The following is a 5,922-nucleotide window of genomic DNA, read 5'->3' as shown; positions in this document are numbered from 1 at the left end:
CTAAGGACTCTGGGGGAAGGCGACTTGGACAATCAACACACGGACAAGAAGCCACATGCGTTACACAAGAGGAGACATTCGACCGAAAGTGATAGAAATCGATGCAAAGACGAGAAAGAGGATCATCAACTGAGAAAGCGTGTGAGGGCAGTCAATCCAGGGACGACATGAAGCCACTGAAGAGGAGACATTCAACTGAGAAAGAGAGCGAGAACAATCAAAGTAGGGACAAGAAGAGGAGACCTTTAATTGAAAAGAAGTGGGTGAGGGGGCAGTCAATCTAGGGACAAGATGTCACAGAAGAGGAGAAATTCAACTGAAACTGAAGGCAGGAACTCTGGTGACTCCAAGGAGTTGCAGTGCCAGTTAGTGGAAAGAGAGAGGACAGCTGCAGTGAAACGCACCGCCCGTGCCCTGGGGTGAAAACCCTCCATGTGCAGGGGGTCCTCAACTACCACTGTTCTCTCAAACTCTTCATAAAAACGTCCCAAAAAGCCTTCTACAAACGGCTCACCCTCCAAACATGCTGAGGAAGTCCCCAATATGCCAAATGGAACAGCCAAAAACTAAAGCCCCGAACAAAACCCAGCAGACACCGCTCCCCTGCAAAGTCAGTGTCTCCTGTTGTCAAAGAGTGGCAGAGGAATGGCGTCAAACACAAGCAAAAAATTCAACTCCTGAAGAAGTCAGATTGGAAAAGCTGTCCCTTATCCAAACATCTTGTCAGGGAAAGGTTCTCCACCAAGCCGAATAGAGAGAAGGTTCCCACCAAGGCAGAAGATGGTGGAGGATAGAGGAAGACCCGGGGTTTAGTGGTAAAGGTTTCTAAGAATCCTGACTTGTCCATGAAACTAAAACATAAGGCAGAGAGTGACTTGACATCCCAACAGAAGTTGACAAAGATTCCGAAGGTGTTGAATAGTAATGAGAAAGGATGGTTTTCAAAAAAGCGAGTGTGGAGAACGACTGCCGCCCCCCCCAAGCCAAAGCTGCCAAGGATTCCCCAAGCTTCGAAGACTCCAGAGGTTTCAAAGGATGGGAATGAGGGAGAGAACAAAGAAGAGACATCTCCCAGTGCTTCACCTGAATCACAAACGCTGAACAAACCTGCAAGAGTGGCACACAAGTCGAAACCTTTTATCAAGCCTGCCAGTCACAATGGTAATAGCCCAGGTAGTCATGCTTTCCTAATTCGGAAAGAGGTATCGCCACCATATGGCCATTTTGGGCAAAAATCCTGCGAGGCAGCAGGTGTTCTCTGATTGGGAGAGCAGCTTTGTCCCGACTCCAACCCCCGGACTCGCAGACGATCAGGGTGGCCTCCAGAGGAAGTAGAAGGTCCACAGGCCCAGTCCAGGTCCAGCTCGGAGACCAGGATCATCCAACCCATTCTAAAACGTGTCGATGCACCGGCAAAACCCAAGCGGAACATCAGCTTCGCTTTGAATCCAAGGAAGGTGCACTACTTCAAGCCCTGTGAATATGAAAATGACGTCATGTTCAACAGGTCTTACATGGATCCTGAAGATGCACAGTGTTCTGATGAGGAAGAGGAAGATGCTTCTGTGAACTGCCAGAACACGAAGGAACAGCCCCCTGTTAGGGAAGAGAAGCGGCAAGATATAGGGGAGCTGAAGCCTGGACCAAGCGGTGCATGTGAAAAGAGCTTCAAAAGGAAACGTGGAAATACATAAGCCTGCTGCCATTTTGATGAAGAAGAGCATTGTTCAGGCAAACCATTGGATGAAGTCTCTCCATCGTTAACCTCCAAAAGACTCCAGACACTCTGTTAAGGACACCAATCACAAGCCACTGTCAAACGAATATGGTATGTATTCCCTCAGTTTTTGTGTAATATGTATAGCTATCTTGGCATGAAAACGAACACACAGAATAACACACTACAGGTCAATATTTAGATACATTTTATTGGGTTTCAGTCATTGACAAATTCTTCTCGTTACAGCAAAAACAACTGGAGTTGGTTACAAGTGGTCAGAGGAGCAGAAGAAGTGGCCAAATGAAATTGAAGGTAAGTCGAGGGCTATGCTAGCCTCACATGGTAGGCTACTTTTACAATTGCACCAATGATTTCCCAGTATTTCAAACAAAGTTGTATATGTATTTTCCTTTTGGAAAAATGGCAGACGTAGACAGTTTGTTGGGTTCTGATTGGAATCATCTAGATCAGGGTTTCCCAAAGTTGGTCCTGGGCCCCCTGGTGCACGTTATTGTTTTTGCCCTTGCAGTACATGTCGTGGAAATATTTGACTAATAGATAATCAACTCAAAATATCTCAAGACACGGAAGCCTGTGAATTCAAGAATTAGACTTTATTGCATAACAAAGCCCAGCTTGCTCCATGGAGCAACAACTGTTAGTCCTGAACCGGAGTGCTCCTTTTTATACTGTCACACAAATGCATAATCATGTTACATAGCATATACAGTCCCTCCCCTTAGGGCAAATTATAACTTATTTTAGTGCCACTTACCCTTATCTTTCAACGTCCAAATGTCACATGTGGTTTACTCCAAAAGGTCATGGGCGCTTTTCCACAGAAAGCCTCTTCCCTAATCTCATTATATTGTGTAGACCTTTCCTAATCTCATTATATGGTTGCAGACCCTTTCTTTACAAATAATACACGTACATACATTACGGCATTTATCATTTAACATCCTCCCTGGCCCTTGAGATTATGTGCATGTGGCCATGTGTCAGGTCATAGGGTCATAACCAAAACAAATGATAACACTAGGTCCATTGTTACTCCAATCTCCACACAGCCATCACGAGGAGTTGTATCTACATCACATGTCATAGACATACCCAGACCAGCTGCAGAGAGTCCATGAAAAACACATAAAGTGTCTGCTCTGTATTAACCTTTTCAACTGGTTCTCAATCCATAAACATTTTAAGGCATATAGGTTTTTAATTTTACAACATATCCATGCTTATTACTAATATTATTATTTTACCTTTGACCTCTCCCTACATTTGCCTTAATGATACATAAAAATAATACCATATACACAGCTGATTCAAATAACCAAAGCTTGATGATGAGTTGGTTATTTGAATCACGCTGTGTAGTGCTTCAACAAAAACCAAAGCGCATCCAGGGAGAGCCTGATCTAAATGAAAGGTTATTATGTTATTTATAGGAGCTGAGTAGTGAATGCAAATGTATCATGCTATTGTACACAGGCCTGTGAGCCTGGGTCAATATGACCTAAGTAAAGTTGGGAGTCAAAGTGAGAGGGGTGACACAGAATAAGGGTGGGCAGACAGGTGTATTTCTCCCGAACTCTCACAGGATGTGACTCCGAATTCATTACCATATGTAATTGATAAGGGTCATTCCATTTTAGTTTGATCATCTTTGATCATCTTTTTTGATCATGATTTGAACAAAACTTCCCATACATATTTGCCCATGGTAGAAGATGTCAGAAAGCGACTTTTTGGACCAGAATGTCAAAAACATTCAGGAGATAGTGGTGCCCAAAGTTGACCCAAACGACACCGGATTCAAAAATTAGAATCTTTCAATTTAAATTATTATATAAAATCCTTGCTACCAATAGAATGTTATTTATATGGGGATACAATCTTCCCAGCTCTGCAGATTTTGCTGTGAAGAGACGAATCATTGGACCATTTGTTTTGGTTCTGTCCATTTGTGAGCTTGTTTTTGGACACTGGTCCAGGAATGGCTAAAGGATTGCAATATTTACCTGGAACTAACCTTGCAGATAGCATTACTGGGTGATCTGAAAAGCCATAGTCAATCAATCAATAATATAATAATACTTTTAGCAAAGCTGTTTATTTTTAACTCTCAATCTGTAGAAGCAATGAGAATAGAAAGGTTCGGAACTTTTGTAAAACATCACAGTACGGTTGAAATATATATGGCAAATAGAAATCCGATATGGATGGTGTTAAGAGATAGATGGGAGGTATTGAATAGAGTTGAAGGATGGGACTAATAACAAATAACAACAAATAATAAAAAAAAGATAGCTAATAATGTAAAGCATACTGTGTCCATAATAATTATATAGGCTGTATGTTGGGAGCTTTTGGGAAAGAGCACAGTTAGAAAGATATGGCATATAGAAGCAAACCGGATGGACATCATGAAAACGATCGGAGAGGTTGAGAGTAGAAGTAGTTCAGGAGCAAAAAATAAATAAATATAATAATGATATGTATGTATGTATGTATGTATGTATGTATATGTATATATATATGTATATATATATAATAGAATTATTGTAAAATTAACTGTGTCCATAAGGTGTAGATAGTAAGTATAGACCGGAAGTAGAGGCCCGGGAATTGTTGTTCACTAATTTACTCCAAGTAGGGAAAAAGGATGGTGGGGTTGAAAAGTAATAAAGGGGAGTATATATATAAAAAATATATATATAAAAAAAAAAAAAAAAATTAAAAAAACATGGGGGATTGAAGTGATGCAGACAATTACATTGATAGAAGATACAATCTATCTGCAATATTAAGCTGATCCATTCCCCCAAAAAAAAAAAAAAAAAAAAAAAAAAAAAAAAAAAAAAAAGTTGACCCATTTTGCATACCCTACCCATACATTCATATCTTCATTACTGGAAAAGTGAACGGTTTGAGTTTGATATAATTTAAAAGCTTACAAAAAGTATTGGCAAGAGTATGCTGTGTCTCAACTGATGGTGGGAACAACACATACTTCTCAGATTATGTAAATGAGGGTTTAAGATACAACATATGTGGAAAAGAATAAAGCGTTACACGTTTTTTGATAATTGATGTTGAATTTTATTAAAGAGTTTTTGCGTATCCTTAATGGGATATGCAAAATGGGTCAACTTTGAGCACATCAGTCTCCGGAATGTTTTTGCATTCAGGTCCAAAAAGCCACTTTCTGACCACTTCTACCATGGGCAAATATGTATGGAAAGTTTCGTTCAAATCAAAGGGTTGCAGTCAAAAAGTGACTGCAATCAAATGGAATGACCCATAAAGTAAATGAGAAAGCTTGGGGAAAATATTGATGGACTTGTTCAGAGTGTACAAAAACTTCACTAGAAATTAGCCTTATCGATGATAAGGTCAATACCAACTTGTTGTTAGGTAAATGAAACCTATATAAGTGTGACTTGTTTTGACTGGGTTGGAACATGTTCTAGCCATGCTCTGAGTATATTCTGAGGCAGTGTTCCCAGGATCCTGTGTACATGAATAAATAGACTTCTGAACTAAAAAGTCACCTTACTGATCCTTCATCTCCACTTGGAAAGCCAGTAGCTGGGGGACGGCTATTTCCTACAGTGCTAATGTAAATATTTCTCACCTGCTTGCTTATGTTTGCCTCTTAGGTTCCTCTCCGAATGCAAGCCCCCTCACAGTAACCATCCAGGTTCCTCTCAGAATGCAAGCCCCCTCACAGTAACCATCCAGGTTCCTCTCGAATGCAAGCCCCTCACAGTAACCATCCAAGTTCCTCTCAGAATGCAAGCTCCCCACAGTAACCATCCAGGTTCCTCTCAGAATGCAAGTCACCATTCAGGTTCCTCTCTCAGAATGTAAGCCCTCCTCGGGGTCACTATTCATCCTCCAGCCAATTGAGAAGAGTTGAGCCAACAGCCAGGCACCATAGCTCTCCCATGAACGAATGAAACGAGCGTGTTCAGGAGACAGACGTGATTCGTAAGCCAATCAGTCGGTCCTGACAGGATACACCAGACAAAACAGTAGTTGATGGCGACTGGAAAAGACAATACTTTGACCTCATACCTGACATTGTGCATATTGAAACAACTACTGACAGTGCCTATGAAGCCATATTTAGGCTACATTATGCTGTTTACTTTTCTACATGTTTTTATGTTTTTAAATAATACATTTCTCTCTAT

General features: G+C 40.8%; 1 long non-coding RNA gene across 1 annotated transcript; it reads left to right on the top strand.

Annotated features, from left to right (window-relative positions):
- The first annotated feature begins 1,683 nt into the window (after positions 1-1,683).
- On the top strand, positions 1,684-5,409 carry LOC123483019. Its single transcript, XR_006658035.1, has 3 exons — positions 1,684-1,828; positions 1,967-2,032; positions 5,386-5,409. It is a non-coding gene; the product is annotated as an uncharacterized LOC123483019 (long non-coding RNA).
- The last annotated feature ends 513 nt before the right edge of the window (positions 5,410-5,922 follow it).

This window comes from Coregonus clupeaformis, unplaced genomic scaffold, assembly GCF_020615455.1.
Source record: "Coregonus clupeaformis isolate EN_2021a unplaced genomic scaffold, ASM2061545v1 scaf0009, whole genome shotgun sequence".
Lineage (NCBI taxonomy): Eukaryota > Metazoa > Chordata > Actinopteri > Salmoniformes > Salmonidae > Coregonus > Coregonus clupeaformis.
This window is presented reverse-complemented; position numbering and strand designations above follow the sequence as displayed.